The following is a 21,727-nucleotide window of genomic DNA, read 5'->3' as shown; positions in this document are numbered from 1 at the left end:
GACATATTTCCCCCCAGGAGACTGAAAAGATTTGGCATGGGTCCTCAGATCCTCAAAAGGTTCTACAGCTGCACCATCGAGAGCATCCTGACAGGTTGCATCACTACCTGGTATGGCAACTGCTCGACCTCCGACCGCAAGGCACTACAGAGGGTAGTGCGTACGGCCCAGTACATTCCCGGGACCAAGCTTCCTGCCATCCAGGACCTCTATACCAGGCGGTGTAAGAGGAAGGCCCTAAAAATTGCCAAAGACTCCAGCCACCCTCGTCATAGACTGTTCTCTCTGCTACCGCATGACAAGCGGTACAGGAGCGGCAAGTCTAGGTCCAAAAGGCTTCTAAACAGCTTCTACCCCCAAGCCATAAGATTCCTGAACAGCTAATCAAATAGCTACCCAGACTATTTGTGCAACCCCCCCCTCTCACGCTGCTACTACCCTCTGTTATTATCTATGCATAGCCACTTTAACAACCCTATCTGCATGTACATAATTATCTCAATTACCTCGACACCGGTTCCCCCGCACATTGACACATTGACTCTGTACTGGTCTCCCTGTATATAGCCTCCACATTGACTCTGTACTGGTCTCCCTGTATATAGCCTCCACATTGACTCTGTACTGGTCTCCCTGTATATAGCCTCCACATTGATATAGCCTCCTAACTGCATTGTTGGTTAAGGGCTTGTAATTAAGCATTTCACTAAGGTCTTACACCTGGTTTATTTGACGCATGTGCCAAATACAATTTGATTTGAAAATCCCAGAGATGGAATCTGGTCTCACCACGGGGTTGGCGTCTCTAGGAAGGGTTTCAACCGCAGTCTCCTGTGCTTTCAGGAAAGACTATATGCGTCTGTTTTTGTTTGTCATGAAATCCATATGTTTTGTCTTAAATATATATATATTTTTTTTGAGGTGGCAGGTCTTTTGATTTACTGTTTCGTCATTTAGATAAAACCATGAAATGCTTTGTTTGTTGCCAAGGGGATGGATAAGTTATCGATCGCTTGACTCTAAAGAGGGAACCGCCATCAATATGAATTAGTTAGTGTCTCTTCTCATTGTGAATGATAACCGCGATGGATTATGCACCACTCAATACACACACAAGCGCTTGTTTCCCAGACTGATGTGTTTAGGGCTATCAGATATCCACTCTCCCATCACCGCTAATACTAAAACAAAACTGACTGATCATGTGTCATGTGTGATTTAAAAAACAACAACAGTTCTGTCCTTTTCTCTCCTTTGCCTGTTTCCAAGCTCATTTTCCAGTTGACTAAAACAGCCCTGTTTGCGTCAAATTTTTCGGTGTGTGCTCGGTTTATTTTCAGACCTGACGTGAACTCCCCATGGAGCGGTAGCTATCTAAGCCTCCATTTCACTATAGCATAGCCAGGTGTAGCAGCACTCATATAATATACAGAAAAAAACAGCTGAAAATCAAAGTTGATTCAGAATTCCTGTTCTGTTTTGTTTTTTTACCAGAGGGGGCTTGGGAGGAGGGATTTTCAGTTCATGAATGAATGCAAAATAATTCAGCTTGTACCATGTGTAAGAGGTTTTGATTTGCATTTGTGCAAACACACACCAATACACACACACACACACACAACGTTTGTTTGTGTGTATCACATTGAATCGAACCCCGGATCCAATCTATGTAAGCAAAGCCTGTCGTCCCTGATGAATCTGTCTATTTCCATAAATGTGACCTTTCCCTGGGGCTTCAGTCTAAATCCTCATTTAGGCAAGTAGGCCAGTAGGCTCAGTGGGGAGTCAGGGGGGACGGGGGCTCCCTTAATTAGAGCCTTTGTCTGGGAGAGGGGCCACTCCACAGGAGCCCAGAGGTGCTCTCCCACTCTTAATGAACGATGGCACCCTTCACCGGGCCTTCTATGGTCATGTGTCTGTCTTTCTCTCTGATATCTAACGGAATGGAAACTTTCAAGGAATCATATATATTTTTTACCTTGACCTCTGACCCTTGGTGTCTTTTGCTGTCCTTAGGGCTGCTGTGAGAGAGGTTACATGTAAATGTCTTCTGTGTTGAGGTGAGCGTCAGGAACTACCTGTAGAAACGCACCGCAGTAATGAGACTCGTATAGATGTATGATATACACTGCGAATATCCCCTCTCGACACCAGTCATCCTCTCAATCGCCATGTCATTCTTCCACGGCGGGCTACACAGTCTTGCAAGTGTCAGGTGCTTTAGTCTAGCTTATGTTCCAAGCCGAGTCTGTCCTACACGCTCCCTAATACAAGCAGAATGTAGCTGTTCTCTTTCACTCCTCCCCCACCTTAGTGTATTCTACCTTCCTCATCTGAATGAATGTATTCATGGGTCTGTTATTCTAGCTGTCTCTGGTGAGGTGGAAGGAGTTAACCCCAGCTGCACTGGGTTTGTCCCTGACCAGGCCATGCATTTTTATTCCACACAGCCACATATGTGATGTGTCTGTGTGCAGAGGGCACATGGCCAGGCAGTCAGTGACCCCCCCTCCTTGCTGAGCAGGGAATTAGATGGCGTAGTTAACCTCTCTGAGATACGTGGGACCCACCTCGCCAACAGCAAGTGAAAGTGCAGGGCGCCAAATTCAAAACAACAAATCTCACAATTAAAGTTCCTCAAGCATACAAGTATTTTACACCATTTTAAAGATAAAATTCTCGTTAATCCAGCCACAGTGTCTGATTTCAAAAATGCTTTACAGCGAAAGCACCACAAATGATTAGGTCATGTTAGGTCACCACCAAGTCAGAAAAATCCAGCCATTTTTCCAGCCAAGAGAGAAGTCCCAAAAAGCACAAATAGAGATAAAAATTAATCACTAACCTTTGATGATCCTCATCAGATGACACTCATAGGACTTCATGTTACACAATATGTTTTGTTCGCTAAAGTGCACATTTATATAAAAAAAATCTAATTTTACATTGGCGCGTTACGTTCAGTAGTTCTAAAACATGCATTGATTTTGCAGAGAGCCACATCAAGTTACAGAAATACACAACATAAATGTTGATGAGAATACAAGTATTACACATGGAATTAGAGGGATACTTCTCCTTAATGCAACCACTGTGTCCGATTTAAAAAAAAAAAAAAAAAAAAAAAAAACTTTACGGAAAAAGCAAACCACGCAATAATCTGAGTACAGCATTCAGACAACAAAGCAGCCAAAAAGATATCTGCCATATTTGGTAGTCAGAAATAGCGTTATAAATATTCACTTACCTTTGATCTTCTTCAGAATGCACTCCCAGGAATCCCAGTTCCACCATAAATGTTTGATTTGTTCAATAATGTCCATTAGTTATGTCCAAATATCTTCTTTTGTTAGGGCGTTTGGTAAACAAATCCAAAAGCGCGTTCAGGTTGCGCAGAATGTCAGACTAAATGTTCAAAAAGTTCCGTTACAGCCCGTAGAAACTTGTCAAACTAAGTATAGAATCAATCTTTAGGATGTTTTTAACATAAATGTTCAATAATGTTCCAACCGGAGAATTCCTTTGTCTGTAGAAAAGCAATGGAACGAGAGCTAACTCGCGTCAAAAGCCCAAGGCACTCTGCCAGACCACTTACTCAAACAGCTCTCATATGCCCCTCTATAGTAGAATCCTCAAACCAGTTTCTAAAGACGGTTGACATCTAGTGGAAGCCTTAGATAGTGCAACATAACCAATATCCCACTGTATCTACAATAGGGGCTGAGTTTAAAAAAAAAATACAAGCCTCAGATTTCCCACATCCTGGTTGGATTTTTCTCAGGTTGTCGCCTGCCGTATGAGTTCTGTTATACTCACAGACATCATTCAAACCAGCCTGACAATGAGCTATCCTCAACAAGGTTGGACAGTGAAGATGAGGCCTCAAGAGTCTGACGTTCAAGAGGTGGACATTGAGGAGGTCCAGGGAGAAGACATGGAAGCCTGAGAGGAAGACAACCAAAGCTTTAGTTTCTAGACTATCATTTTACAGATGTATGTTGAAAACGTGTTTGGGAGATGCGACGGATCGTTGAGGATCATTCAATATTCCCTATCTTTTGTTGTTCAGTGAAATCATCCCATGTGAAGAGTCACCTCATTTAATTAAAGTTTAATTCGTAAATAAATTGTTTTTATTTCTATTGGAGGGATTTTATCATTTGCAATTATGTCTACTTATGATAAGGTTTATGTTTCTGTCTCCATGTGATATGGTAAATATATATATATATATATCTCTCCAATGCAAAAAAGACATCTACATTTAAATGGTATTAATATTCATTTGCATATATTTCTGTTAATTCCCACAGAAAGTTTCCACCTCTGAATATTCCCCAAAATGTGCAACCCTGTCTATAGACTGCGGAGGAACCTGTGTGTGTGTGTGTTTCCTCACGTGTTGCGTTCATAACCTACATCTGATATCATACTGTATATAACTCAAAGCTGTGATTGTCATCACTGCCTCTTATGCTACATTACTGCTCTACATTACCCCCAATGTAGCATTTTGTATCTGTCATATGACGTCTCTTCTGTTCATCAGCCACATTGTCACGCCAGAGCTTTAATGAGCCGGGAATCAGTTCCTCTCATACAAACTTCAGGGTCAATGTTCAGGCACCACTCCATCAGTAATGACCCGGATGTGGTAGACCAGCCACCTCCATTTTTTTATTTGACCTTTATTTAACTAGGCAAGTCAGTTAAGAACAAATTCTTATTTTCAATGACGGCCTAGGAACAGTGGGTTAACTGCCTTGTTCAGGGGCAGAACGACAGATCTTGTCAGCTCGGGGGTTTGAACTTGCAACCTTCCGGTTACTAGTCCAATGCTCTAACCACTAGGCTACCCTGCCGCCCCTCATGCGCTCCCTTGGTAATTAACCGTTCACACTGAGGCTAATTAAGGGTGTTTTTAACGATGCATGATTCACCTCGAGAGTCCACAGACATAATGTAGCTGTAAAAGCTATTCTTCGAGCGACAGAACGGTTTGTGACCCATTGCTACTGTATGCGACCCAGCCAATGCAGTGTCAGGGAAATTGAGAGCAGGCTTGATGCTGGTGATGGCTTGTTCTCTCTCTCCATCTTGACTGGGTGCCTGACTAGAGGAGCTCTCTCCCTCCCTCCATCTTGACTTGGTGTCTGACTAGAGGAGCTTCCTTTCTCTCTCTCCATCTTGACTGGTTGTCTGACTAGAGGAGCTCTCTCCCTCCCTCCATCTTGACTTGGTGCCTGACTAGAGGAGCTTCCTTTCTCTCTCTCCATCTTGACTGGTTGTCTGACTAGAGGAGCTTCCTTTCTCTCTCTCCATCTTGACTGGTTGTCTGACTAGAGGAGCTTCCTTTCTCTCTCTCCATCTTGACTGGTTGTCTGACTAGAGGAGCTTCCTTTCTCTCTCTCCATCTTGACTGGTTGTCTGACTAGAGGAGCTTCCTTTCTCTCTCTCCATCTTGACTGGTTGTCTGACTAGAGGAGCTTCCTTTCTCTCTCTCCATCTTGACTGGTTGTCTGACTAGAGGAGCTTCCTTTCTCTCTCTCCATCTTGACTGGTTGTCTGACTAGAGGAGCTTCCTTTCTCTCTCTCATTTACATTTACATTTAAGTCATTTAGCAGACGCTCTTATCCAGAGCGACTTACAAATTGGTGCATTCACCTTATGACATCCAGTGGAACAGTAGTGCATCTAAATCGTTTAAGGGGGGTGAGAGGGATTACTTTATCCTATCCTAGGTATTCCTTAAAGAGGTGGGGTTTCAGGTGTCTCCGGAAGGTGGTGATTGACTCCGCTGTCCTGGCGTCGTGAGGGAGTTTGTTCCACCATTGGGGGGCCAGAGCAGCGAACAGTTTTGACTGGGCTGAGCGAGAACTGTACTTCCTCAGTGGTAGGGAGGCGAGCAGGCCAGAGGTGGATGAACGCAGTGCCCTTGTTTGGGTGTAGGGCCTGATCAGAGCCTGGAGGTACTGAGGTGCCGTTCCCCTCACAGCTCCGTAGGCAAGCACCATGGTCTTGTAGCGGATGCGAGCTTCAACAGCATTGGGAAGTGGTCAAGGTTGGTGGAGCAGTCTCTCCATCTCTCCATCTTGACTGGTTGTCTGACTAGAGGATCTTCCTTTCCCTCCCTCCATCTTGACTGGTTGTCTGACTAGAGGAGCTTCCTTTCCCTCCCTCCATCTTGACTGGGTGCCTGACTAGAGGAGCTCTCTGTCTCTCTCCCTCCATCTTGACTGGGTGTGAGACTAGAGGAGTAAAGTACAATCATTCTGTCACCAAACCGAGATGAGACGTTTGTTAGGATCTGTGTAGTAGCAGGTTATTCTCATGCTGTTCCCTGTGAGGTCAAGCCACCCAGTCGATTGTGTTAGGGCGAACAAACGCACACGCCCAAACACAGGGGCTCCCGAGTGGCGCAGCGGTCTAAGGGACTGCATCTCAGTGCAAGAGGCGTCACTATAGTACCTGTATCAAATCCAGGCTGTATCACAGCTGGCTGTGATTGGGAGTCCATAGGGCGGCACACAATTGGCCCAGCATCGTCCGGGTTAGGCCGGAGTAGGCAGTCATTGTAAATAAGAATTTGTTCTTATTGACTTTAACTGACTTGCCCAGTTAAATCAATAAAGTCAACCCTCTGGTATTTATTTTTTATCTTGCCGTAGTGTAAATCTCCTCACCTGTACTGTTGGACCACTGTCCTCCTCACATTCTTGCTCCATGAGTCAGGGCTGCCAATCATTATAGGCTCTCTACCAGGTACTCTCTGGTGGCTATGGTTAGCCACCTGTGGTTACCTTAGCCTTAACCACTGCTATCTGCTCTTGCCGTGAGCAACTGCTCCACCAACCTTGACCACTTCCCAATGCTGTTCAAAGCCTAATCTAAGGCTGTGTTTACACAGGCAGTCCAATTCTGATCTTTTGCCACTATTTGGTCTTTTGACCGATCAGATCCTTTGCCCATAATTGGGCAGAAGATCAGAGTTGGGCTGCCTGTGTAAACGCAGCCTAAGTGATGTGCTGTATTCAGACATTCTCAGATTTATACATTTAGAAATGGTGTAAACACACACCACAGCTGGAATGCATGCTCTCTTGGGAATTTTAGATAGCTTTAGTTTGTTTACCTTTTAGACGACATGTCCTGCCAAGTTCAGTCCGAAAGCTGTTGAGGTCAGAGGTCAGCGTTGCGTACAATGTCCGCATCGGCTTTCTAGTGATGAATTCTGGGTCCTGACTCCTAAACCTGAAATAAGGTTAATTATCAGGTATCCTATTGAAATATTGAGTCCCATGGTTTAGAGGGTTTACAGCAGAAGTTAATGGTTATCTGTAAGGGGAAGGTATATGGTGGAGGCAATTAAGCTTGGAATGTACTGAGTGTAGGGGAAACAATCACATTGATAAAGGGAGTCATGGATTAGTGATGAAGGGGGTGGAGGTCAGGTCACGTTAAGGGAGAAGGAACAGTTTATTGCCCGTCTCGTTTCCTGCCTAGCAGGTTTAGCGAGAAGGAGGAGACTCCACCCAAAGTGGGCTACATATACCACCACCGTTGTAAATATGTTTTTGTCGGTTCAGATCCTTTTTGGGAAGAATAAACTTGGTTTAAGCTTTCATAGTGTCTGAATTCTTACTGTGATAAGTAGAACCTAGAGTCTCGCCTGGATGTTGAGCATTGAGAAATGGACCTACGTTATATTTGATAACGATATACAACTTGCCTGTTTGGCTTCCATGTGTTTATCACTTAAAGACCACACTTGTTAAATGTAAATGCAGTTTCTGGCTTCTTAAAAACGGTCTCCTCACTCATTTAGTTGCTGGCTCTCTGTTAGGGAACTTCTTTATTTATTATATTTTTTTTCTCTTGTATTTTTCCCTGAGCTAATTAGTGTGTGATGACTGGGGGAGATTTCAAGGAACAGATGGCTAGCTGGTCGAGCTAAACTCTCAGGCCATGCGGAGAAACTGAACTCACTCAACCCAGGATTCCAGAACATCTAGAAGCCAGCCGGCGATTTCTGTTTTCCAGTAGGTTTCCTAAAAAGGAATACCAATGTTGTAGCATACTTATGACAACTAGATGTAGGTCATTTGAATTAGCCTTTGAAAAAGGTCTCCTTGGTGTAACTGCCAACCTCTAACCTACAATATGTTCTTAGATTTTATTGCAGAAGAAGCTGTTTGGTTATTTTCAGGATATTTTCTATTTTATGTCTAAGCTATTGTTTTCTGTACTCTACTTTTGAGCCTCCTGGCAGAGAATCTCACCATGTGACCACTAGCGTCTTCCTCAGATGCTGTGCCACCACCAGTCAACACGATGGGCCACTGCACCTCCTGGCAGAGAATCTCACCATGTGACCACTAGCGTCTTCCTCAGATGCTGTGCCACCACCAGTCAACACGATGGGCCACTGCACCTCCTGGCAGAGAATCTCACCATGTGACCACTAGCGTCTTCCTCAGATGCTGTGCCACCACCAGTCAACACGATGGGCCACTGCACCTCCTGGCAGAGAATCTCACCATGTGACCACTAGCGTCTTCCTCAGATGCTGTGCCACCACCAGTCAACACGATGGGCCACTGCACCTCCTGGCAGAGAATCTCACCATGTGACCACTAGCGTCTTCCTCAGATGCTGTGCCACCACCAGTCAACACGATGGGCCACTGCACCTCCTGGCAGAGAATCTCACCATGTGACCACTAGCGTCTTCCTCAGATGCTGTGCCACCACCAGTCAACACGATGGGCCACTGCACCTCCTGGCAGAGAATCTCACCATGTGACCACTAGCGTCTTCCTCAGATGCTGTGCCACCACCAGTCAACACGATGGGCCACTGCACCTCCTGGCAGAGAATCTCACCATGTGACCACTAGCGTCTTCCTCAGATGCTGTGCCACCACCAGTCAACACGATGGGCCACTGCACCTCCTGGCAGAGAATCTCACCATGTGACCACTAGCGTCTTCCTCAGATGCTGTGCCACCACCAGTCAACACGATGGGCCACTGCACCTCCTGGCAGAGAATCTCACCATGTGACCACTAGCGTCTTCCTCAGATGCTGTGCCACCACCAGTCAACACGATGGGCCACTGCACCTCCTGGCAGAGAATCTCACCATGTGACCACTAGCGTCTTCCTCAGATGCTGTGCCACCACCAGTCAACACGATGGGCCACTGCACCTCCTGGCAGAGAATCTCACCATGTGACCACTAGCGTCTTCCTCAGATGCTGTGCCACCACCAGTCAACACGATGGGCCACTGCACCTCCTGGCAGAGAATCTCACCATGTGACCACTAGCGTCTTCCTCAGATGCTGTGCCACCACCAGTCAACACGATGGGCCACTGCACCTCCTGGCAGAGAATCTCACCATGTGACCACTAGCGTCTTCCTCATATGCTGTGCCACCACCAGTCAACACGATGGGCCACTGCACCTCCTGGCAGAGAATCTCACCATGTGACCACTAGCGTCTTCCTCAGATGCTGTGCCACCACCAGTCAACACGATGGGCCACTGCACCTCCTGGCAGAGAATCTCACCATGTGACCACTAGCGTCTTCCTCAGATGCTGTGCCACCACCAGTCAACACGATGGGCCACTGCACCTCCTGGCAGAGAATCTCACCATGTGACCACTAGCGTCTTCCTCAGATGCTGTGCCACCACCAGTCAACACGATGGGCCACTGCACCTCCTGGCAGAGAATCTCACCATGTGACCACTAGCGTCTTCCTCAGATGCTGTGCCACCACCAGTCAACACGATGGGCCACTGCACCTCCTGGCAGAGAATCTCACCATGTGACCACTAGCGTCTTCCTCAGATGCTGTGCCACCACCAGTCAACACGATGGGCCACTGCACCTCCTGGCAGAGAATCTCACCATGTGACCACTAGCGTCTTCCTCAGATGCTGTGCCACCACCAGTCAACACGATGGGCCACTGCACCTCCTGGCAGAGAATCTCACCATGTGACCACTAGCGTCTTCCTCAGATGCTGTGCCACCACCAGTCAACACGATGGGCCACTGCACCTGCTGCGTCTCTCACCATCCTACTGGACTGATCGATCTAGTCCTGAGAGGAGAAAAAAAACAAGAGGTCCTTTTGAGGGCAGTGCTATGTTCGCTTTAGCCCCACCGTCTCCCATTTCCTGAGAATGAGGGTTCTATCCTGTATGCATATTCTCTGTGTGGTCAGAGATGAGCCTGTATGCTAGCTACGACTATGCATTTTAAAAGTACGGTGCCAACAATTTAACAAAATGAATATAGGGGAAACACTGGTATCATATGACTCACTGTAACACTGTTTGGACTTTTCAGATTATGGAGGGAAAGTTTGTCATTAGACTTTAGTTTTTGCAATTATGCAGATCACATTCGTAAGCAATTTGAGATAATTGACGTTGTGATGCACACTGCTGTTGAGATGAACCACCTCCGGTTAAAGATGACTCAGTTCTACGACGTCAATGGGAGAAAGAGAGCGGGAGTGTGTACACACACGTTAATGCACTGCCTATTGGGATTCATATCACTTTTGATTAGCTTGTTCTGGCATGTCCTATATGCAAATGTGCCTATGTAGGTGACACACTCAGTCAAATGAAAGGGAAACAGTTTGAATGTTGAAACTCGTTCACAACGACAAGTTGAGACGAATTAATCAAAGGATATAGTGTGCATATGATCCCTGCGTGAAGGTCTCTCACATTTGTCCTAATGATAACAATAACCCATTACAATCCCAGATGAGTGTGTGTGTGTTCCTCTACCCCTAGCCAACATCGCTTTGTGGCTCTGCTTTAGCAATGAGTCACCCACTTCTTCGACAGACATATAGCAGACTGAGACGTATTGCCTTCTACTGCATTGTCTTATCACCGTGTTTGGGGTTTGTTTCCGGGACGTTCCAATCTAGACGCTCATTACTACAAATCTAGTTATCTCTTCGAGGAAGCAAAATATGATTTTGTGTCTGAAGAGTCTGTATTAAATACGTATGTGGGTAATCGAGATGGCCATTTTTCCTTTGACTGTTGGAGTACTCGCATTACTTATTTTCAGAGGACTCCAATGGGGAAAATGTAACATTTTAAAATAAGGGCCACACTAGAAAAACATTTGCACATTTATCTAATACTGAACAAAACTATTAAGGCAACATGAAACAATTTCAATGATTTTACTGAGTTAGTTCATATAAGTAAGTCAGTCAATTAAATTCGAGGCCCTAATCTATGGATTAGGATTGAGGCGCAGCTATGGGTGGGCCTGGGAGGGCATAGGCCAACCCACGTGGGAGCCAGACCCACCCACTGGGTAGCCAGGCCCAGCCAATCAGAATGAGTTTTTTTTCCCCACAAAAGTGCTTTATTACAGACCGTAATTCTCTTTCGTTTCATCCGCTGTCCGGGTTGGCTGGTCTCCGAGGTCAAACCTACCTGTATTGCTGTTTCATAGACGAGGTGATTTATTTTTATTGGTATAATCACAATGAATTCTAGTCTCAGCATCATTGCCAGAGCGTCACAGGCTGACTGCATCTTCTCTCTACCCCAGATGGCTGGATTACACTGTTTTAATTCCTGCTCCAGTGTACTAATCACATTCATAAATCTGTCAAAAGCCCCCAGGGAAGTGGTTTGGACTAATGACAGACACGGGCAGATTGGGATGAGGGTTTGTTTGGCTGCATTTACACAGGCAGCCCAATTCTGATATTTTGCCAATAATCAGGTGAAATACCATAACTGGGCTTCCTGTGTAAAGACAGTCTTTGTATGTTACGGGAGTGCAGGCCTCCCGGTTGGCGCAGTGGTCTAGGGCACTGCATCGCAGTGCTAGCTGTGCCACCAGAGACTCTGGGTTCGTGCCCAGGCTCTGTCGCAGCCGTCCGCTCCGTGGGGCGATGCACAATTGGCCTAGTGTCGCCCGGGTTAGGGAGGGTTTGGCCGGTAGGGATATCCTTGTCTCATCACGCACTAGCGACTCCTGTGGTGGGCCGGGCGCAGTGCACGCTAACCAGGTCGCACGGTGTTTCCTCCAACAGCTGGCTTCCGGGTTGGATGTGCGTTGTGTCAAGAAGCCGTGCGGCTTGGTTGTGTTGTGTTTCGGAGGATGCATGGCTCTCGACCGTCGCCTCTCCCGAGTCCGTACGGGAGTTGCAGCGATGAGACAAGACTGTAGACACTACCAATTGGGGAGAAAAAGGGGTATAACATTTTTTTTTTTAAAGAGAAAGTTATAGACGCACAAATATAATTTATTTGTATTTAACGAGGCAAGTCGGTTAAGAACAAATTATTATTTTACAATGACGGCCTCCTAACCCGGATGCTGGGCCAAAACTGCGGTGGACTACATACAAGTAATGTCATTTCTAAACGGTTCACTCAATATGGATGAAAATACTCTCAAATTAAAACGGTCAGGCTACAATTTAACCTCCTAGTTGGTCATTGTATCATTTCAAATCCCATGTGCTGGAGTACAGAGCCAAAACAACCAAACGTGTTACTGTATGTTAGTGTTACACTAGCCTGGGGAAGTTCCATGGCGGAAATCGGCTAAAGACTGGTCAGAACCCGGTGTAAATCAGTGGCGCGGAGCTTCAAAGGTGCTCACCAGATTAGTGCCGTAGGAGCAACAGTGAGGACTAAACATGCCAACAAAACAACCGCTGGTGACACAACCATTTTAGAATGTTAGCAGCACGCGGGTTCACAGCATTTATCTGTTTAGAGATGAGCTGAACCGCAGCAAGAGGACATAGTCTCCCATTCTGGCCATATCAATATTACGTGTTTTCGTTGAACCACAGAGCTTAGGCTATCGGTCTACCACCACTTCATTGGCAAGTTTTTCATGTTGCTGACATGCAGTACTGATAACTGTAGGCTATTATACCACTTTTCTTGACATTTTGTTTTAATTATTGTGATCGGCTCATGTTTTACCAGTACGGCGTACCCCCCCCCCCCCTCCACTACTTATTTTTCCGGATCGCCTTACCAGACCGCACCGCCTTACTTTCACCTCTGCATTATACTCCAATTAAACAGAAGATTATGTTTCTATTATCTCTGTCCTCAAAGTTGAACCCTCGAGGGACTGGAGAATCTTTTCCTAATGTCCTCTCTCAAAATGGCCAGTCCTATCCAGTAGCCAACACTCTCATTTTACTGACAGCTGGAGCTGCAATTTCCCCCTCCTCCATGGCAGTTATCTACAAATGCATTTGCAGACCGTGTTTTTAATTTACAATAATTACATCAAGATAGCACAACCATGTGGTTGAATGGAGACAAGGAAAAAAGATCTTTGGCATCAGAGCGATTTTAGAACGTGTTGTGACATTTGACTTTACCAGCGTAATCCAATTTCAAAATAAATCGCAGGCTGTCGGCCACACTTGAAAACTAGCACTTCAAAGTAGCATAGTCAACAACAACCCTTCTACGGGCGTGGGGGAGTGTTCTTGAAATGTGACATCCAATCAAAATCACCGAACAATTCAAACTGTTTTTGCAAAACAAAATTCTCTCAACAATGTTATTTTGAAGGCATGGCAACGCAAGACTAGTATTACTCCCTTGTTCTTTCTGGAAAAGCTAAATCCGTGCTGATCACTTTCTCCACTCTAATCACACAGACGGACTCTGATTAGTGGACTGCTCTCTTCTTAGTCTGGCATCAGACCATGTCTCCCACTCATTCCTTCTTGTGGGTTTGGGTGGGGGACTCCTGCTGCACTGAGACAGCAGTTATTTTTCACCCCCGCTGACCTCTGATCAAAATGAAAGGCTTTCATTACAGAAACACAAGTGTAGATTAGATAAGTATGTGTCGGAGCTTGCATGGGCTCTTTTTTTTAAAAAGCTCATCTAAAATATATTTTATGAATATTAAATGCAAGTGTAACGGTCTTTATGTACAACAGAAGAACCAAGAAGTGAAGAGCGTCACCACTCTCTTTATGGGCTTTTACATAGATCTGTAATATTATGAAAAGACAGGACAGGAACACATCAGTCTCCAACGCACCATCTGACGAGTTGTTCTATAGAGGAGCATGAAGAAAGGTAAAACACATCCTGTCTCACATATAAAATGTTGTTAGTCACATGCGCCGAATACAATAGGCGTAGAACTTACAGTGAAATTCTTACTTATAAAAGTAACAAGTAATTTAAAGAGCAGCAGCAAAATAACAATAGTGAGACTATATACAGGGGGTACCGGTAGAGAGTCTATGTGCGGTGGCACCAGTTAGTTAATATGTACAAGTAGGTAGTTATTAAAGTGACTATGCATAGATAAGAGAGTAGCAGCGGTGTAAAAAAAAAAGGGGGGGGGGGCAATGCAAATAGTCTGGGTAGCTATTTGATTAGTTGTTCAGGAGTCTTACGGCTTGGGGGTAGAAGCTGTTTAGAAGCTTATTGGACCTAGACTTGGCACTCTGGTACCGCTTGCCATGAGGTAGCAGAGAGAACAGTCTATGACTAGGGAGGCTGGAGTCTTTGATAATTTTTAGGGCCTTCCTCTGACACCGCCTGGTATAGAGGTCCTGGATGGCAGGAAGCTTGGCCCCGGTGATGTACTGGGCCATATAGACTACCCTCTGTAATGCCTTGCGGTCAGAGGCCGAGTAGTTGCCATACCAGGTAGTGATGCAACCTGTCAGGATGCTCTCGATGGTGCAGCTGTAAAACCTTTTGAGGATCTGAGGACCCATGCCAAATCTTTTCAGTCTCCTGAGGGGGAATAGGTTTGTCGTGCCCTCTTCACAACTATCTTGGTGTGCTTGGACCATGTTAGTTTGTTGGTGATGTGGACACCAAGGAACTTGAAGCTCTCAACCTGCTCCACTGCAGCCCCGTCCATGAGAATGGGGGCGTGCTCGGTCCTCTTTTTCCTGTAGTCCACAATCATTTGTCCTTTGTCTCTAATACATTGCCAGCTGCTTTCAGTGTTGACAGTATTAAGATACTTTGACACTCTGTAAAACTATATCAATAACAATGATAAACTCTGAAAGTTGCATGTTTCAATAGTCTCACACTCATAACAATACCTATAGCATTAACCTTGGGATGCTTTGTTTATTTAACATAATGGATTTCTAATCTGCGACATACTTTTTCTGTTTTCTCGGACTGCGGAGAACGGGTGCTACGGGTAGTACCAGAGTGTTAGGTGACGTAAGCACCCAGATGAAATCAAATGCATTTAATGAAATAAAAATCGAAGATGTTGATATCATCCAGCTACTGTAGCTGCCTACTTAACATCAACAGGCAGTACTAGTAGTGCAACAATTGAAAATAGAAACCAAAAGTAAAGATCATAGAGCTCTGACTCTCCCCTTCTGTCTAAACTTGGAATATTCCTTTTTGTAGGTTTGGGTCACTGGCCCTTAACCTGGTTGTTCTGCGTAGTGCACTATTTTAATAATTTGTTAAATTTGATGGAATGACCATTTTAACTCTCCTACACAAGCGTCACAGAGCTTGAATTTTTAAAAAATGTCACGAGTTTGAGTCACTTAGTCTTTCGTACCGTGTATCAAAACACGACCCGTTAGACCCTATGTCCAGTTGGAGGTGTAAATAATTCCCACTTCCCCAGTCCAATGTCTTGTTAAAACTGGACCACTTACAGTAGCTGAGAAAGAAGCTTTTATGTATGGGGAAATTTCCTCCTGCACAACACAAGCCCAGCTCTGTGCCGCGACCAGCAATGTGAGCAGCCAACACGTTGACTCATAGAACCAACCCTCAGCTCTCTGGTATTAGTGAGTCACCCTTTAAACATACCCCCAGAGAGGGGGAGAGAGGTTGAACGTCGCTCGTGCTTCCCAAGCCGAGAGCACTCCGGAGTGGGGGAGACGGTTTGGAGATAACATGTCTGCCCTGGTTCTCTCCTGCAAACATGGAGCTGCCTGCCAAGGTCTACCGATGTTAATCACAGCTGTGTTTGTGTAGCACGCTCACACTTTCTTGTGAGTTTCGCTTCAGTTGGACACACCCACCTCATTCTTTCTCCCGCCTTTTCCTTTTCTCTCGTTCCTGTGTGATCTCTCTTGTTCTCTCGCTCTCTCAATTCAATAGACTCTATTGGCATGGCAAGTTAAATTACTTAAATGTTCAAAGTACACAACAATAGTCGGACAGTAGAGGTAATGATATGACAACAATGGTAAATGAGAATAATAATACATTAAAGCTATATTAGTAGGCTAGTCTCAACATGACTGAAACCTAGTCCCCTCTGGGTTTCTCTGGCTCTCCCTAAGAAAACAGGGTGGATTTAATCGCACGAGACCTCTCAGCTTCTCTGTAAATGAAGTGTTCTCTGAGACTGCTTAGGTTAAGTTGTTCAGAAGGCAGGCTAATGTTCTTTTCTACCCAGTAATGTTAAACTCTCCTGTAAAAAAAACTAAAAACAACATGGAATATTTACCCTGCAGAGACCCTACTAAAATAAAACAAATACCAGGGAATTGTGCATGTATATGACAGATCCCTGAAATTCATTGGGGTAGGATTTGCAATGTAAAGACTGTATTCTAATGTAGTTACAACTTTCTGGGAAATGATGGGGGGTTAGAATGGCTCTGGTCTACAGTCAATGTTGTGGGCAAGCTCTGAATCCACAAATCCCATATAGCTGTAATTCTGGGAATTCACGACTTGCTACAGGTCATGACAGAATGTGGGGATCTAGGCATGCGTTTTCCAGAGATAAGGGATTACATCGGGACTGTTTTGATCCCAGACACTATCCCCTGTTCACATGCCAACACATCTATATGTAGGACGGTTTAAAGTAGAAAAACATTAAATCCTGGGTGAAGAGTACATGTTTCCACAGTTTTTAAATTAAAAAGCAGAATCCTCCCGAATCCGGATCTAAAAGATTTAGTCATTGGATGTGTGAAACTTGAGAGGTTGACTTTGAACCTGACCTCCAGTGAGCTTTAGGTCTCAAGCATCAGGCTCAACTTCCTTACAATAGCATTGTGTAGGACAGATCTCATCAGCCATCATGCTCAGAACACCAGGATAAACAGAATGAGACAACATCTGTATAGATCACATCAGTTTAGTTGGGGAACATGATTTTATGATTACTGGCGCTCGGATAGTAACATAATCTGATGGGGGCAATGCATCACACAACACCATCCTGATTACTTTGATTTGGCTGGAGATCAGTGCAGCTCAGACAGTTGACATTTTAAACTCCACCAGGCCCAAATTCCACCATAATGAATCTGTCCCCAGGGCTTTACTACAGCCTCGTCAATCAGTGCGTCTCTTCGTTAACAGTCATCACACAATGAGCCCAACGTGTTCTAGATGTTAGCGAGAGAACAATCCCTTCATCTCTATTTTAATCAAAATGGTTATTTTTGTCTTTTCTTGGCTGTTCATTGGTCTTTCGTCATTCCTGGAATGGCAAAGCTTTGTATTTTTAGATTATCAACAGAGTTGGTGGATTAAAAACATTCCACTTAGAAGAACAGCCAGCAGCAATTACTAAGAGTAATTAATGAACTGGTTCCTGGGCTGCTTTAGTGTTGTGTTGGTTCCTGGGCTGCTTTAGTGTTGTGTTGGTCCCTGGGCTGCTTTAGTGTTGAGTTAGTGTTGGCTCGCTCTCCTACAGCTGGAATATGTCCAGTCACAGCCTCAAACCTAAATGATTTTTCAATTCTGGTCATCAAATGAATGCAGCCTCACATGTGGGAGCTGAGTGCGAAACCTCTGTTCAGTGTTAGTCTTGTCCATACACACACACACACACACACACAACTGGCACATGTTGTAATGGGGTACAGGATTGTACACAGCATGTGGTTATTTCCCCAGTCCCTGTCTCTTTTTAAGAGTCTGTTGGTATGTATCTATATGGAAGTGTAGAAATGTGAGCAGGCCTGCCACTGTGATGTCACAGACTTGTCCTCCTCCTCTAGGCTTTGGATGTTAACCTTTATCCTTAAAAGTCTGGATGACAGTACTGTGTGTGTGTGTGTGTGTGTGTGTGTGTGTCAGGAATAAAATGCAGTGCCACACCCAGACATTTTTGCAGAGTATTTAGGTCCATTCCATCTGTAGGCTAAATCTTGTTTTGACCTGCAGAAATGGAGACTGGGAGAGAAACAGAGGGATGTTAGTCTACTATCGATGTTTGGGACAACATCTGCCAGGCTACTGTAAAAACAACTTGCTATGGAACACTTGATACATAGTTCTTAAGCTCTACTGTAAATACAACATGTGATGGAACATCTCATACATAGTTCTTAAGCTCTACTGTAAAAACAACATGCTATGGAACACTTGATACATAGTTTAAGCTCTACTGTAGAAACAACATGCTATGGAACATTTGATACATAGTTTAAGCTCTACTGTAGAAACAACATGCTATGGAACATTTGATACATAGTTCTTAAGCTCTACTGTAAAAACATGTGATGAAACATCTCATAAATAGTTCTTAAGCTCTACTCTATGACTTCTAGTAATGTACCTGTGATGAAACTGTCACCCTCTACCTTCATTTTTTCGTCTCATTCAGTGTCCATGATGTTGTTAAAGAGCATAGCGTCTGAACCCTCTGCCCCCCCCTCCCTACAGGAGTTCACCTAAAAGCCAGCCTGCTCTCAGCGAGTGAAGGATTAGGGAGAGAAGTAGAGGGAGGGATGCTGAAGCTAACATGAAATGACAACTTTTTGTTTCGGGGTTTCCATGGAGACAGTTGTGTGTACCACCGTCACCTGGGGCGATGTCATCGGCGCTGCCCCTGCCACCTCGCAGCACACTGCCCCCACCACCACACACAAAGTTGAGTTGCATTTACCCTAATGAAAACCGAGATGACAAATTTCCCCTTACATACATTTAGCTAACACAGTTCATTGTGAATGGATATAAGCCTAGAGCAACGCATAAGGTCATTGTATATCTACAATACACATCAACACTTGAGATGACCTCAGCATGTAAGATATTTTGGGTTTCTACCTTCTAATGTCTGAAGTAAAAGTAATGTAACATACTGTATTGTGATTCCTGAAAATGTGTAATTTGCTTTGTAGGCCTACTGGGCATTTCTGTTTGTCTAAATATCCTCACTTGTGATGTTCCTCTGACTCTGGATCTAATTGGCTTACTGCTGTTTTCCCCCCCAAAATTCCCCATTTGTGCCAGTGGTGTGTTTTACTACAGGACCACAGTGTTGCTCCAAACCAGCAGTCGTTGAATGGCTGCCCGGGCCTCGTGTACATTTAGGGAAATGGAAAGACATTAAATGTAATTATCGTGCAGAGAGCCATTTTCATTCCCCTCCACCCTCCTCAGTCTCACTAACTCTCCTTTCTCTCACCTAGCATCACTCTTTACATTTCACCTCAACGAGACCACTATTTTTATTCCTCCTCATTTCTCTTTCATCGTTTCTCTCGCCCACTTTCCCTCTTTTTTTTTGTTTTTTTTGTTCCTGTCTCCACACCATCTTCATTCTCTCCACAGCCTCTATCTCAATCTCCATCTTTTTAATAATCCTATCAGGGTGTCTACCCCCAAAAGAACACTTCTTCCATTTATCCCCCGTCCCCTGTGGTTTTCTCAATACGGTTTTCACAGCTTTGATTATGCAGCTGGCAGCTGCTGTGTGTTCCCCATCTTGACAAACTCCTCTTACTCCATTTCCACCATCTTTTGACGATCATTTCATAACTCTGATTTCTGTCAAGGGCCCTTTTTTTATTTTCTTTTTTTTTTTACACAGCTACACACTAATCAACGGTTAACCCAGGTCGATCACAGTACAAATTGTACTGATAGACAGATGGATCAGTCCAGTCATTTCTCTACTGGATATCCACCACTCTCACAGGAGAAATGTCAAATCAATGGCGTGATGTCCAATAGAGGAGGCTTGCCTGGGAAACGGCCTAGATGTTTTGGGAGGAAGTGCTGTTCTTGCTACGCCGTGGGATATCGACCGTCATATCTGACTGTCCCTGTGTAGTTGATCGTGAAACACACAGGGGCCCCAGTGTGTGAGAAGTGTCTGTATTGACTCACATTCAAGTCGTTTTGGACACATTTCCACTTGACTAAGATACTGTGTCCTTTTAAAGCACATACAGATTGTGCTGATAGACTTGGATGCGCTGCGTTTTTGAATTTGGTAAGAGTTTCTCAAGCTCCTCGTCCCCACATGTTGGGTCCAAGAGAGGTTGTAGAGGGGGGTTTTCAAGAACATCTTTGGGCCATTTCCTTCTGCTAAGAGCTCTGTTGACGATAATGAGCCCAATGCCAGAGAGAGTATGCATTTGTCAGTGTCACTCACTGCAGCTTCAGAACAGACAAACTCTTGACAGGACACTAAAAAATCTGCATGTAGATGACTCTGTTCACTTAAGTTTGCGAGGGTCTCTACTGCCAGTGTCTTTGACATCCTAGAATGTTCCAGAGATCTTTGACAGAAATATCTCTGTGGAGAGAGAAAAGAGGAGAATCAAATAAAAGATGGAGTGAGTTTCTCCTTTTCACCTGGGCTGGCTGGAGGCCCATTGGAATTGTGGGTATTGGTGTTTTTTTAGGCTACCATACAAAATTAGCTGTTTGACTTACTCCTTTTGAAGTGTGTACGGAGTCTCATAAACAAGATGATGAGTTTAAGTTTATGCCGGAGTTGTGGTCACTGTATCTAACAAACTTCCCATAAACCTCACGCAATCTCTCACTATTGCTAAAGAAAGCCCTCTGTGGTACTGAACATTTTAATATCACCATAACCAGGAAGCACTACCCTCCAGACCCGTCCAGCTTTATCCATATCACGGCTCAAACACGTGTCGGCTATCCCATCCATATACACACAGTCTGCCAGTTCGAGATATGAGGGCCAGAGGCCGCTTGGCTCCCAGCCAGTTGGAACTTTCAGGGGGACACTGTCAGCACTATCCCTGCTATCGCTCACCAAAACTATTTGATTGATATCAGTCACATGCTTTGTAACCAGCAGGCTAACAGGGAAATGCTTACTTACGGGCCCTTCCCAACAATGCAGAGAAATAATAACACGAGGAATAAATACACAATGAGTAGCTATATACACAGGGTCCCAGTATCGAGTCGATGTGCAGGGGTACGAGGAAATTGATACACTATATATAAAAAGTACACCACTTACAATTAAAGGATTCTGCTATTTCAGCCACACCTGTTGCTGACAGGTGTATAAAATTGAGCACACAGCCAGGCAATCTTCATAGACAAACATTGGCATTGGAATGGCCTTACTGAAAAAGAGTGACTTCGTTTGTCAGGAGATCCATGAAATGGGTTTCCATGGCCGAGCAGCCGCACACAGGCCGAAGATCACCATGCGCAACGCCAAGCGTCGGCTGGAGTGGTGTAAACCTTGTTGCCATTGGATTCTGGAGCAGTGGAAATGCGTTCTCTGGAGTGATGAATCACGCTTCACCATCGCAGTCCGACCGACAAATCTGGGTTTGGCGGATGCCTGGAGAATGCTACCTGCCCAAACACATAGAGCCAACTGTAAAGTTTGATGTAGGAGGAATAATGGTTTGGGGCTGTTTTTCATGGTTGGGTCTGGGCCCCTTAGTTCTGGTGAAGGGAAATCTTAATGCTACAGCATAGAATCACCGAG

At 44.8% G+C, this 21,727-nt stretch overlaps 1 protein-coding gene and 1 long non-coding RNA gene across 13 annotated transcripts in view; both read left to right on the top strand.

Moving 5' to 3' along the window:
• The window catches only part of LOC115133659 (calcium/calmodulin-dependent protein kinase type II delta chain), a 112,976-nt gene that overhangs the window by 9,272 nt on the left and 81,977 nt on the right, over positions 1-21,727 (top strand). The gene's annotated exons all lie outside the window — the stretch shown is intronic.
• Positions 5,782-19,187, top strand: LOC135572958 (uncharacterized). 2 transcript variants are annotated; one of them, XR_010464597.1, is made up of 2 exons: positions 5,782-8,040; positions 8,307-19,187. It is a non-coding gene; the product is annotated as an uncharacterized LOC135572958 (long non-coding RNA). The 2 variants fall into 2 exon arrangements; XR_010464596.1 differs by having other exon boundaries at positions 8,271-19,187.

This window comes from Oncorhynchus nerka, linkage group LG8, assembly GCF_034236695.1.
Source record: "Oncorhynchus nerka isolate Pitt River linkage group LG8, Oner_Uvic_2.0, whole genome shotgun sequence".
Lineage (NCBI taxonomy): Eukaryota > Metazoa > Chordata > Actinopteri > Salmoniformes > Salmonidae > Oncorhynchus > Oncorhynchus nerka.
The sequence above is the reverse complement of the archived record's forward strand: the minus strand, read 5'-3'. Positions and strand labels throughout refer to the sequence as shown.